The 14,669-nt window shown below is 38.0% G+C and overlaps 1 protein-coding gene, 1 long non-coding RNA gene, 1 other non-coding gene and 1 pseudogene across 3 annotated transcripts in view; 1 reads left to right on the top strand and 3 right to left on the bottom strand.

The window, feature by feature from the left end:
- Nucleotides 1-14,669, top strand: part of zgc:174314 — a 144,651-nt gene that overhangs the window by 84,909 nt on the left and 45,073 nt on the right. The window lies entirely within an intron of this gene.
- On the bottom strand, nucleotides 3,253-3,359 carry LOC137494954 (U6 spliceosomal RNA). The gene has a single exon (XR_011014898.1). It is a non-coding gene; the product is annotated as a U6 spliceosomal RNA (small nuclear RNA).
- Nucleotides 6,161-6,234, bottom strand: LOC137495110 (U6 spliceosomal RNA; annotated as a pseudogene).
- On the bottom strand, nucleotides 11,829-12,928 carry LOC137491363 (uncharacterized). The gene is made up of 4 exons (XR_012402815.1): nucleotides 12,855-12,928; nucleotides 12,710-12,773; nucleotides 12,569-12,631; nucleotides 11,829-11,915 (listed from the first exon to the last, which is right to left on the bottom strand). It is a non-coding gene; the product is annotated as an uncharacterized lncRNA (long non-coding RNA).

The following is a 14,669-nucleotide window of genomic DNA, read 5'->3' as shown; positions in this document are numbered from 1 at the left end:
AGTCGGACTGTCATCTCCCATAATTCCGATAAGCAGGTCAGGCTGTCTGTCAGCAAATGTAGATTCGGACTTCTGTGCATCTGTTCACGCATATCACGCATAAGCCATTAGCGTGTGCCCGTCTGTATAAACGACCACGCGCGGTCCCGAGACGGACCGGGAGAAATCAAATGCTGAATTAAAACTTTTAAAAACCTGAATCAATATTGGTGTTGCTTTAGCACGCTGAAGGAAGGACAACACCATGGCGGAAGTATTACTATTAGAGAGGTAATGTTCTGTTTTAAAACTATTTTAGTCAGGCTAAGCTGACGTTAGATTGTGTTGTGTTATGAATGACTTATATGCACAGACGTGTTGTTCAGCCACTGAAATCTCGCGGTGAAATATTGATGTGATTATTTTCAGTTTCATAAGGTCATTTTACAGCATTGATAATGATTTATAGAAATATTTATATTTAGTTCAACAACAAAACATCAGCAAATAGCGCTTTTCAGCCTAACCTGCTTTATTGAGCTGAAGTTGCTTTTATATTTACGTTTGGTCATTTTTGAACAATGACAGCCTTCCTATACTGTTTATCGCTACTCTGAATATTCACTCTGAAATAGCATGTAAGTGTGGCTAAGTAATAAATGTAATTCCTGCATGGCGCTGGCACTAACTAACTGGCAAATGACATGAACTAGTGGGGTTGTCTGTCTGCTGTTGTGACGCGGTGCGCGCGTTCGCGATTTCAGGGGGTGTGGCTTTAAATCACAGTCCCTCGCCGCCGTCTAAAGATAATATGCTAAGCGGTTAGCATTTTGGCAGATCACCTAGTGAACCTTTAAGATATTGTTAAGAATATACGCACAAACCCCACGTGGAAATTCTCCTAGTCTATCTGTGTTTTAACCAATCAGGCTAGAACACCTATAAGTATGACGCAGTTAATGCAATATGTGAGAGTATAATTGTTATTGATTGGTGATTGTAAGCAGAGCGGCCTAGGAACTCATTGCGAGAGTTGAAGCTGGTTTCAGCTGATGAAACTGCAAACTATCTTCTGTAAACTTGATTTATTTATTTAAATCTCTGACTCTGGCTCTTTTTTATATACCTGACTGGTCATTCTTTGAGTTAAACTGTATACTATCCCTACAGTTTTGGTGGAGGACGCGTGGCACTTGTTTACTGGTGACACCATTGATCAATCAACAAAAAGAAATGTAGAAAGATTTAAAATATTATAGACTAGGGATGGTCTGTGGAGTAGTGGGTAGTAACGGAAAGCTGTTGGGTTCTCATTCAGACGTGAATGAAAGGCAAAATTTTGTGGTAGATTTGTGTGGAATGCCCTTGTGAGCTGGTGCATTTTGCCGTACACCTATAACGATAGTAATAAGTATAACAGTAGTTGAGGGGTGTACCTCCTCCACCCAGAGTTAAGTACTCAGTGACGGGTGTGTAAGAGGCTTTTAGGACATTCTCGGGGATAAAACTTGGACTGGTTTTTATTTAGTAGTGGACTAAATTAACCCGAGATTGTAATTAGTTCCACCACTGCTATCTTGCTGTTTCACAGACAAAAGGGCCCGAATCCTAAGAATAGAGTAGGTCAGATTATTAGGGAAAGAAATAGTGAAATAAATAAATAAATTCTTAAATAACATCTTAATCGGTATCCATTAGATAGTAGTGGCCACAAAAGTCAGACAAGAAACCTAGAAATATTAGGGCGAGGTTGATTGATCAATGATGCACCAGGAGCAATCCCGAAAAAAATATGACCCTAACTGGATTGGACCGATCTGGACAGTTTCCACATCTTGGGATGGTTTGCAGATTAATCAAGCAAAAGCTAAGCGCTGTTAGTAAGATTTCATTCTCAATTTCTTGTTGCTTTTGGTGTTAAACTCTGATATAAAAAAAAAACAGATGAGAGCAGAATGCAGTAAATGGCTCAGCTAAGCTCTCAGGTTTAAAATGATTTTAGAACCGATTTTAGAAAAAAAAAAGGCCTTTGGCAATTAATTGTCAATGAAAAGCTAAAATCTAAATATTGAGTGTCTAGTAGCAAAAAGCACAAGCACAGAAACTGACAGTAACATTATGGGAGTAAAGAATAGCGTATGTTTTGTCGTAGAAGATGAGATTCTGTGTGAGTGCACTGTTATCTTGGTTTATCCCTCACCATGACTTTTGACTTTTGGCTGTAAAAGTAACAGAGACATGTCTGTATAAAAAATGTGCCATGTAAGTCTGTGCAAACAAGCAGCTTTATGGTTGGATTTAATTATTTTTAGTAATATATAAGTAACATAAATGGGGGTTGAAATAATACTTTGATGGATGCAGTTAACCCCTGAAAGATCTAAAACTGTTGTTGACTGTAACAGCATTACTTTGAAAAAGCATGTCAACTCTGTTTTATATGTTTTAGGACGGGCTTGAGTAAAAGATTACAATAAAATTATGTTATTGAAGTTAATGTTATGTTTAATGTATGTTTAAATTGAGTAAACATACATTAACAGTTCTGGATTGCTCAAAACTCTCTTTCTCTCTCATTAGATATCGGCTATGAGCTGCTATCTGCCTGTTCCATGACAACTGATAATCACAGTGCTCAGTTGGAAATGACATTATGTCAGAGTATAATTGTTATTGATTGGTGATTGTAAGCAGAGCAGCCTAGGAACTTATTGCGAGTGTTGAAGCTGGCTTCTGATGATGAAACTGCAAACTATCTTAGGTAAACTTGATTTATTTATTTATTTGAATCTCTGACTCCAGCTCTTCTTCATCTATCAGACTGGTCATTGTTTGGGTTAAACTGTAAACTATCCCAACAGCTAAACCCCTGCTCATGCACCATTTGGAATCGTAAAAAACCTTTTGTCTTTTCTCCTTTCTATCCTAGAGCCATGTTCCCACTTGTATCCCGTGCTCTACAGAGCTTTGGCCCTGTCAGTGCTAGGCACACTGATTGATGCAGAAGGTCACCAAGTTTATGGGCGGGGGGAAATTAGAGTGTCAGGATAGCCTATGGCAAAGTCCCACTAAAGCAAGGGCTTTGGAAGTGCATTAGCATAACAAAACAAACGATCAAAGCATCCCACATTCGTTTTCACCATGCATGTAGACTTTCCAGTTGACCCAGCAGCACCTCCCACGATTTGCTAAATCCATCCTCATGCACCATTTGGAATCATGAAAAGCCTTTTGTCTTTTTTCATTTCTGTACTTTTACCCACGCACTAAAAAAGCAATATGGAGTGCTTCACGGATTTGCGTGTCATCCTTTCACAGGGGCCATGCTAATCTTCTCTGTATCGATCCAATTTTAGTATATGTGCCACCATAGCGAGCACAGACCAGTGGTCAGGCTCAGGGCATATGTACGCCTCGAGTCCCAGCAATGTTCCTCCAGGGTGGTGGGAACCGGAGAGCCATGTTCCCACTTGTATGCCGTGCACTACAGAGCTTTGGTCCTGTCAGTGCTAGGCACACTGAATGATGCAGTAGGTCACCAAGTTTAAAGACTGGGGAAATTAGAGTGTCAGGTTAGCCTATGGCAAAGTCCCACTAAAGCAAGGGCTTTGGAAGTGCATTGGTTGCACAACAAAACAAACGATCAAAGCATCCCACATTCGTTTTCACCATGCATGTAGACTTTCCAGTTGACCCAGTAGCACCTCCCACGATTTGCTAAACCCATCCTCATGCACCATTTGGAATCGTGAAAAGCCTTTTGTCTTTTTTCATTTCTGTACTTTTACCCACGCACTAAAACAGCAATATGGAGCGCTTCACGGATTTGCGTGTCATCCTTGCGCCTCTTGCGGGAGAATCTTCGGTTCCCTTCCCGTTCCACAGTTCCACTTTCCCTTCTTCCTGATTGGCCCGACGTCTGGCTCGGGATTGGTCGATGCAAAGTTCCACAAAGCGTGCTTCCGAATTTGGTCATGTCATGTAGCGTGCCGTTGGCTCTTTGAGAAAGTTCCACTGAACGTGCGCTCCGATTGGCCGCTGGGCGGGACCTCCAGGAAGCGCGATTTATAAAGCGGTGCAGTAGATAGAGGAAGTTAAAAAAGGAGACAAAATAGACTATAAAGACGACAAGCTTCGTTGTAAATGTTTATTTTGTTTGACAAAAAATAGATATATACATGTATATGTTTTAGGGCTTTATGATAGCATAGAAAAACGCGATTATTTCTAAAATAACATTTCCCTAGAAAAATGCATTTTTTTCTGTGTTATTAAATCATTTACTTAATAATATTAAGTGGTTAAAAGATATTGTTCAGATGCAATTAACTCTAATTCTAAATATTATAAGTCTAATAACACTGTCAAGGTGCAAACATTTAGTCTTTAAAACAACTAAGCAAGATAAATGTTTATTTTGTATAAAATAAATATAAATATACATGTACAAGTTGTAGGGCTTTATGATAGCATAGAAACTGATATTATTTCTAAAATAACAATTCCCTACAAAAATGCATTGTTTTATCTGTGTTATTAAATCATTTACTTAATAATATTAAACAGTTAAAAGATATTGTTCAGATGCAAATAACTAATTTTAAAAATTAAGTCTAAGTCTAAAAACACTGTAAAGGTGCAAACATTTAGTCTTTAAAACAAATAGGCAAGATATTTTGACTCTTATTGGCTGTTGTCATTTTCTTTTTTCTTCTTAACTTCTGCTATTAGTGTTTATTTACAGCTCTGGGTTATGCTTTGAGCTGCTCTAGCAAATAGCCGAGCAGCAACTACTGGGAAGGTAGTTTATAAAATAATAATTGATCATATGTTTGTGATTTTTTTTTTTTTAAATATTGCATAAACTGTTGTGATAATAAAATAATTTTACGCTATATTGTACTGCCCTAATATGTTAAAAGTATAAATGGTTATATATTTTGTGTAAATACACATTTTATTTCTAATCTCTGTGTACATTTCAGCTTTTTTTTTAAAAGATATTTGTTCAGTAGCTACAGTGTCCCAAGAGTGAGTTATCTGTTGTGACTCGAATAACTTTACACAATATTTATATTACACTTTTCATAATTTTTTTCTATTCATTTATTGCAAACAAGAGTTGAAAGATAAAATAAAACTTCCAAAAGTACACTGCGTACACATATTCATGTGGTTGCTTTAATGTTATCATTGTGTAATTTAAAGGATGGTAATATTAGGGTTCTGTTTATTATTCATAAACAAGTTATAAACTGTAGTTTAGCTAACAGTTAAAATAAAAATGGTATAAAATTATATTGTAAATTAAACTCGAGTAAATGTTCAATGTAAATGCAGTAACACCTAAAAATAATATGTGTATATGTAAATATAACTGTAAACATTGATGTAAATGAAATATTTTAAAATATATTTAATTGAATTTTTAAATAATTTATTAAACTTTAAAAAATTGACAAACCTATTTAAATATTAATGCCTGAAATTTAAATTTGAAAGTATTTTAATATAATATTTCTTATATCCTACAACCTAATATTTTAGGTACTATATTTAGTTTAATCAGTTGTTTAAATATTTTATTATGTGTTATTTAATATTAATAAATAAGTTACCTGAACATTACGGTCAATATAATTGACAAAATTCTAAAACATTTAAAAGTCAATATTTCAGTATGTTTATTATTAAACTATTAAAATATTTTATTTCTTAAAAGGTGTCAAATATAAGTCCTGATTATAAAAATATTTTATCTAACTGACATGCAATTCAAAAAAGCTATATTTAGTTATGTTGCAAATAAACATAGAATTATATTTGAATATAATGTAATACATTTATTAAAAAATAATACTTATTATTATTATATGTTACTCAATTCATTTAAAATGGATTTTCTTTTTCAAATTATGTAATATATGATATACAATGAGAGCAGTCTACAGCACATGGCTAATTAATATGCACCTGTCATACCCCAGAAAGCACAAGTTCCCGCCTTTGATTTTTTTTACCATATTGGGTAATTTCATTAATTTCAGCAAGCATGAGCACCTGTCGAGGTCTCAGGTGACCCCAGTGGGGTTCAGGGGTCACTACCTTGCAGTCTAAGGCCATGTGACGTCGAGAGGACTGCTGGGGGCCACAGGGTGGGGACAGAGAAGATCCATCAGGTTCCTTTTCGCAGGGGCCATGCTAATCTTCTCTGTATCGATCCAATTTTAGTATATGTGCCACCGTAGCGAGCACAGATGAGTGGACAGGCTCAGGGCATATGTACGCCTCGAGTCCCAACAATGTTCCTCCAAGGTGGTGGGACCTGGAGAGCCATGTTACCACTTGTATGCCGTGCACTACAGAGCTTTGGCCCTGTCAGTGCTAGGCACACTGATTGTTGCAGTAGGTCACCAAGTTTATGGACAGGGGGAAATTAGAGTGTCAGGATAGCCTATGGCAAAGTCCCACTAAAGCAAGGGCTTTGGAAGTGCATTGGTTGCACAACAAAACAAACGATCAAAGCATCCCACATTCGTTTTCACCATGCATGTAGACTTTCCAGTTGACCCAGCAGCACCTCCCACGATTTGCTAAACCCATCCTCATGCACCATTTGGAATCGTGAAAAGCCTTTTGTCTTTTTTCATTTCTGTACTTTTACCCACGCACTAAAACAGCAATATGGAGCACTTCACGGATTTGCGTGTCATCCTTTCGCCTCTTGCGGGAGAATCTTCGGTTCCCTTCCCGTTCCACAGTTCTACTTTCCCTTCTTCCTGATTGGCCCGACGTCTGGCTCGGGATTGGTCGACGCAAAGTTCCACAAAGCGTGCTTCCGAATTTGGTCATGTCATGTAGCGTGCCGTTGGCTCTTTGAGAAAGTTCCACTGAACGTGCGCTCCGATTGGCCGCTGGGCGGGACCTCCAGGAAGCGCGATTTATAAAGCGGTGCAGTGGATAGAGGAAGTTAAAAAAGGAGACAAAACAGACTATAAAGACGACAAGCTTTGTTGTAAATGTTTATTTTGTTTGACTAAAAAATAGATACATGTACATATATACATGTATATGTTTTAGGGCTTTATGATAGCATAGAAAAACGCGATTATTTCTAAAATAACATTTCCCTAGAAAAATGCATTTTTTTCTGTGTTATTAAATCATTTACTTAATAATATTAAGTGGTTAAAAGATATTGTTCAGATGCAATTAACTCTAATTCTAAAAATTATAAGTCTAATAACACTGTCAAGGTGCAAACATTTAGTCTTTAAAACAACTAAGCAAGATAAATGTTTATTTTGTATAAAACAAATAGAAATATACATGTACAAGTTGTAGGGCTTTATGATAGCATAGAAAATGCTATTATTTCTAAAATAACATTAATGATATCATAGAAAATGCTATTATTTCTAAAATAACATTTATGATAGCATAGAAAATGCTATGATTTCTAAGAAAACATTTCCCTACAAAAATGCATTTTTTATCTGTGTTATTAAATCTTTTACTTAAAAAAATTAAACAGTTAAAAGATATTGTTCAGATGCAAATAACTAATTCTAAAAATTAAGTCTAAGTCTAAAAACACTGTAAAGGTGCAAACATCATTTTTTTTTAAACAAATAGGCAAGATATTCTGACTCTGATTGGCTGTTGTCATTTTCTTTTTTCTTCTTAACTTCTGCTATTAGTGTTTATTTACAGCTCTGGGTTAAGCTTTAAGCTGCTCTAGCAAATAGCCGAGCAGCAACTACTGGGAAGGTAGTTTAAAAAATAATAATTTATCATACGTTTGTGATTTTTTTTTTATTTTTAAATATTGCATAAACTGTCGTGATAATAAAATAATTTTACGCTATATTGTACTGCCCTAATATGTTCAAAGTATAAATAGTTATATATTTTGTGTAAATAAACATTTTTTCTATTTTATTTCTAATCTCTGTGTACATTTTAGCTTTTTTTTAAAGATTTGTTCAGTAGCTACAGTGTCCCAAGAGTGGGTTATCTGTTGTGACTCGAATAACTTTACACAATATTTATATTACACTTTACATCATTTTTTCTATTCATTTATTGCAAACAAGTGTTAAAGGATAAAATAAACCTTGCAAAAATGCACTGCGTACATATTCATGTGGTTGCTTTTTATGTTATCATTGTGTAATTTAAAGTATGGTAATATTAGGGTTCTGTATATTATTCATAAACAAGTTATAAACTGTAGTTTAGCTAACAGTAAAAATAAAATGGTATAAAATTATATTGTAAATTAAATTTAGGTAAATATTCAATGTAAATGCAATAACACCTAAAAATAATATGTGTATATGTAAATATAACTGTAAACATTGATGTAAATGAAATATTTTAAAATATATTTAACTGAATTTTTAAATAATTTATTAAACTTTAAAAAAATGACAAACCTATTTAAATATCAATGCCTGAAATTTAAATTTGAAAGTATTTTAATATAATATTTCTTATATCCTACAACCTAATATTTTAGGTACTATATTTAGTTTAATCAGTTGTTTAAATATTTTATTATGTGTTATTTAATATTAATAAATAAGTTACCTGAACATTACGGTCAATATAATTGACAAAATTCTAAAACATTTAAAAGTCAATATTTCAGTATGTTTATTATTGAACTATTAAAATATTTTATTTCTTAAAAGGTGTAAAATATAAGTCCTGATTATAAAAACATTTTATCTAACTGACATGCAATTCAAAAAAGCTATATTTAGTTATGTTGCAAATAAACATACAATTATATTTGAATATAATGTAATACATTTATTAAAATATAATACTTATAATTATATGTTACTCAAGTCATTTAAAATGGATTTTCTTTTTCAAATTATGTAATAAATGATATACAATGAGAGCAGTCTACAGCACATGGCTAATTAATATGCACCTGTCATACCCCAGAAAGCACATGGCTAATTATGCCAGTTCCCGCCTTTGATTTTTTACCATATTGGGTAATTTGTTTAATTTCAACAAGCATGAGCACCCTTCAAAGCCACAGGTGACACCAATGGGGTTCAGGGGTCACTACTCTGCAGTCTAAGGCCATGTGACGTCGAGAGGGCTGCTGGGGGCCACAGGGTGGGGACAGAGAAGATCCATCAGGTTCCTTTTCGCAGGGGCCATGCTAATATTCTCTGTATCGATCCAAGTATATGTTTTTTTTTTTTTCAAAACATCAGTTCAGAAGCATATAAAAATATCATTTACAAACATTCCTTATGACATTATGTTAGTTTCAAAACAGGAAAACAACAAGCATAATCATTCTGGCAAATCTATTTTCAAACCATCTAGTGAGTACGTAATATAAGGAGTATTCAACATAAACGTTTTGTAAAATTCAGTCACTTTTTCTTCCATTCTAAAATATTGTTCCACAGTTTTAATATAGTTTTCCAGTTTCTTTTATACATTGTCCATAACTCCATTTTAGCATGTTTATTTTTAACAATGTTTCTCCTTTTTCAAATTACAGTTCTTGCAACTGATAGAAACAAATTGGCAATTCTTGTTTTACTTCCATTAAAACTGGGGATGCACGATATATCGGCGCCCATATCGTTATTGTCCGATAAATGCTATTTTTAAGATTATCGTTATCGATCCGATGTTGACACCTTGCAATTTCGAAATCATATCTTTTTTGCTTCAAGTATAGACTATTCTGTTCATAAGAGCAGTTCAATCTTTTATGAAGTTTGCTGTATAAAAATATAACAATTTAAAATATTTATTATTATCGGCCTATACATATCGGCTATCGGCCTCCAAGTCTGAAGAATTATCGGTTATCGGTATTGGCCAAAAAATCCATATCCAATCCCTAATTAAAACCAAATAAAAATATTTTATACCATTCTGTCTCCTCCTCAATCTGCTCTGTTTTACTTTTCATCATTTGTTTAATACTTTCTTTTAACTTTGCCATAAATGTATTAAATTCAACACATTTTAAAAACAAATGCATAATACCTTCATTTTCCAGTCCACATATTTTGCATAATGCATTCTCACTGCTTCCAATTTGTGCCAGTTTTGTTTCAGTGAAAATAACATTATGTCTGATGAAATAATCCAACGTTTCAATTTTTGCGTCTAAATATTTCCATTTTAAATTCTTCCAGATTCCCTCTTCGTCTATTTCCACAAATATTTTTTTCCAAAATTGTTCTGAAACTGGTCTTTTATGCACTTTGTTTCTGAAACAAATGTAGAAATTTTTGAGAACACATTCTTGAAAATCTTTCTCATTTTCCTTTAAAAACATTTTCACATTATTCCTTCATTCGAATCTATGATTTCAAAACTTTCTGGATCCACACCTACAAATGTTTCCATAATTTATCGTCCACCCAAACTATATAATGAATTTCTAAATGACTTTGCTGCTTTTTAACACATATTACCACCCTCTCACCTAATATTATGGTTTTAGGATATTTTAATATTCATGTGGATAATTTTAATAACTCCCTTACAAGAGATTTTATATCCTGTCTTGAGAGCTTTGGACTTCAACAGCATGTCAATGTTCCCACACACTCTAAAGGACACACCCTCAACCTCATCTGCAGCTCTGGTGTTTCACCCATTGACCTCTCTGCTGAGGAACTCCCTATAACGGATAATTTTCTCCTCTGATTTAATTTTGCACTCTCTCTTTCTTCCACCAAATCTCTCCGTACTATTTCCTTCCGTAACATAAAACATATTAATTTAGAATCCTTTTTTTGCTAGTATTAACTCTCTTCCTGAAATTACTAACCTTTCATCACCAAATGATTTAGTTTCTCATTACAACACTGGACTTCACTATAAGTCTCTGTAATAAAGTTCACGGCCCTTTGGCCGCCTGGAAGAAGGAGGCGGAGAACCGACGTAGTTTAAAAATATTTATTAATAACAGGGACGGCAGCTCCTCACGGAGACAATGGGGGGGTTGGCGCCACAGCCCCTGCGAGACCTATATGAGATGGGCCGAGAGAACAGGAGATGAAAAAAAAGGAAAGACAGAGTAGACCAGGAAAGGGGAGAGAGGAAAAAGAAAAAAAAATTGGGGTTCGGTTCTCCAGACACGCTGCCACTCGGTCCTCCACCAGCTGAGAGATGCGATGACGTGCTGGGAGCCCTGTGGAGGAATCTATCCACCCGTCTGTCTTCTGGCGTCCGGCGGCGGTTCTCCTGGCTGGCTGGCGGCATCTCTGGTCTCCTGCTCTGCTTCCGTGGATGGATGCAGGCTCTGGCATCATGGTGGATCGCGGCAACTCCCCCGGGTTCTGTGGGATGGCTCCCTTCAGCACTTTCCCCTTCGGTGGTGAGCCCTGCGTCTCCTGCTCCTCCCCATGCTGGGAGACGGCAGCAGGCAGATCCTTTCCTCGCCAGCCTCAGGCCGCCCCGGCACTCTGGGCAGACGAACAGGTTTCTCCCCCACTCGGGTTAACTCCCAAACACCCGCCCCTCTCTCAGCGGCAAGGGCATCTGGACAACGCGTCCCTCCTTCTCCCGGGCTTCGGCACCACTGTAATAAAGTTCATGGCCCTTTGGCCGCCAGATAGAAGGAGGCGGAGAACCAACGCAGTTTTAAAATATTTATTAATAACAGGGACGGCAGTCTCCGTGTCTAAACCAAAACGGACGGACAGCAGCTCCTCACGAAGACTGCCGTCAAACTGAAAGCAAAAGTAAAATATGTCCGGGCCCGGTCCTCTCTCGGCTTCCTCTGCCATAGTTCCTCCTTTTATGGTCCAGAGCTCCTTCCGTGGGATCCGAGGCAGGTGCGCACCGCAGGTGTATCCACTTACGCGGTGGCCTTACTCCGTTCCCACGGCTCTCGGCCACGCCCCCTCGCCACAGTCTCATATGGATTTTTTGAACATCTGACAGAAATAAAGTCAATCAGGTAAGCAATGAGCGTAGCTGCTGCTGCTTTTCTTCTTTTTCTGCATATTAACAGCAGGTGTACATCATCAGTCCTCAATCATCACTTAATTAAACTCATCATCGGCTCATTAACTTTACTCTGCTGCTGAGTAAATTTTGCTCAATTTAGAGAGGGACCAAATGTTCTCTGAACTGAGTAAATTTTACTCTGATGATTTTACTGTGTACAGGTATGGATCATATGTTTTGTCCCAGCTAAGATCTTAAAATGTTCTTCACTTCTCATAGTAACAACTAATGATAATAATAGTCATGGTCACATATATTGCTGTATATGAAGGGATATTTATTTATTAGCATGATGGTTGCTATATTTTAATAAAACAACTGTTTACTATGTAAATGGAGCTATCAAACCGACACGAGCATTGAAAATAGTACATAAGCTAAACTTTTTCAGGTTTTGTGCAGCCATATATACATATAAGTAATATCACAGTATAAAAATAACCTACAACACGAAATCTCTAGGACAGGTGAACTTTCTGACGACACAGCGTCACCAGCACAGACCAAACACTGCACAAAGAATGAGATATTTCAAACATGATGTGACCTTAGCATTAATGTAACAATAAAAATAACTAACCGCACAAAATCTCTGTAATGGATGAACGTCTGACAGCGCAGCGTCAGGCACACAGACAAAATACTGCACACACAGTGAAATATTTTAAATGTGATGTGAGCAAAACATACTGTTTATCAGAACAGGATAAAAATAACCTACCGCTCTAAATCACTATGACAGGTGTACTTGCTGACAGCGCAGCCTCACGAACAAAGACAAAATGCTGCACAAAGAGTGAAAAACTTTGAACGTGATGTAACCATAACATACTGTGCATCAATATAACAGTATAAAAATAACTTACCACACGAAATCTCAACAACAGGTGTACTTTCTGAAGGCGCAGCCTCACGAATACTGCTCAAAAAGTGAGATATTTTAAACATGTCGTGAACAAAACATACTGTGCATCAATATAAGAGTATAAAAATAACTTTCCACACAAAATCACTTTAACATATGAATTTATCTTGACAGCAGATGAACTTTCAGACCCGATAAATTGAGCATTCAGAGCAAGAGAAACTTTGGAAAATCCTCAGCGCTGATTGGCCCTGATTTTAAACTTTAGACAATGCATCCCTCCGATTAGCCCATGGTCTAAGCAAACTGTAGACAATCGCGGCTTCTCGTTGGACGGGAGTCTACAGTCTACAGTTACCATCGCACGTTCCCTGGGCAGATGTCTGCGAGCTCCCCAAATGTGGGAATCTCGACTGCATAATTTCTGGTAGTGGGGGACTGCGTTCGCGCTCTCCCCTGAGCACAGTGGTTCAAGACAGAGCTCAGGCGGTAGCGTCGGACCCGGCTGGAGCCAAGTGGTGCTCGCTGCAGAGCCATTTGAGGAGAGCTGAGCTCCAGCGAGGGGAAGCTTAAGCTTGAGCTCCACCTTTTTTGCACTTCTTCTACGAGTGATGTCACTGGGGGTAGGGTTAGGGGTGGGGTTGGTGTACGCATTAAAACAGCTTACAGGAGGAGGAGCGACAGCTCATGCTCCCCCTCGCTGGAGCTCAGCTCTCCTCGAATGGCTCTGCAGCGAGCACCCCCTCGCTGGAGCGGCGCTTCCCTCTCTTCCTCGTCCTCTGCCAAGCCTCTTTTGCTCCAGTAGAGCCGTGCGCGCCTGTGGAAGGCCTGCCCACCCGTCGCTAGAAGAGCCCGTTCTGACGCCGAAAACTACTCGAAAGGTCCCCCCTCAAAGCGGTTTGACCAGGTGAAGGAACACGCAAAGAGAGCCCCCGGTGGCTTTTGTCCGCCAAGCGAGTGTGCCCTGTGGAATGTCAGAATTTTATTTTTACCGGCCTGCCGCTGTTACTGACGGAACGAATGCAGACCGTGTGAAAGGTCATCATTTTATCTGCCATTAAGTAAGCGAACGCTTCGGCTCGGATCAGAGGTAACTTTGTTTCAAGAACTGCAATCTTTTGCAGACGTCTGTGGCGTTTTGGGCAGAGGGACGGTTCTAAACCAATCTGAACCAGAGGCAATTTCGCAGCCAGCCGTCGGTGGTTTCCCGTCCCAGGAATGTAAGGTGCTTGCAGCGGGAGGTTGTTTCGTTAGCGCTTCCGCTTTCGTCAGTGAAGTTCTTTTGCGGAACGTTTGTAGATCCCGTCGTCTTCTTCAAGCTATGTCGTTTGAGCACTGTGCTGATAGGCTGATGTAAGAAAACAGGACACAAAACATACAAGGCAAGAGTGCAAAGCACGGAGCTCTAGGCAAAGGCGGTCCGAACCGCAGCAAAGCAGGAGGTCGACATGTCCAAATAGACCAAATCAGAAACTAAGCAGAGAAAAACGGCATCTGTAGAGAAAGAAAACAGATGGAGGAAAAGAAAGAAAGAACAGGAGGATCCCCTCCCCTCCCCCCATAGAGGGTCTGTTATGCCCAGATCGAGTGCGTCCGGTGGAATCCATGTGTTGGCAGCCCCAACTGATGACAAAACACAAAGCAAGCATCTGGAGGAAGCTCAAACTCTTCATGCGTTGCCACAGTTACTAGCGAGTGGTTTGCAGGCACAGGCACGTCTGCTGCAAGTACAGCGCCGTCAGGAGACAGGGGTTGCTGGCCCATTCCCCATGCTCGGTGGCTGGGCATCACCGCCCTGGAGTACGGCCGATAGAAA

Source organism: Danio rerio, chromosome 4 (assembly GCF_049306965.1).
Source record: "Danio rerio strain Tuebingen ecotype United States chromosome 4, GRCz12tu, whole genome shotgun sequence".
In the NCBI taxonomy this organism is placed as follows: Eukaryota; Metazoa; Chordata; class Actinopteri; order Cypriniformes; family Danionidae; genus Danio; species Danio rerio.
The sequence above is the reverse complement of the archived record's forward strand: the minus strand, read 5'-3'. Positions and strand labels throughout refer to the sequence as shown.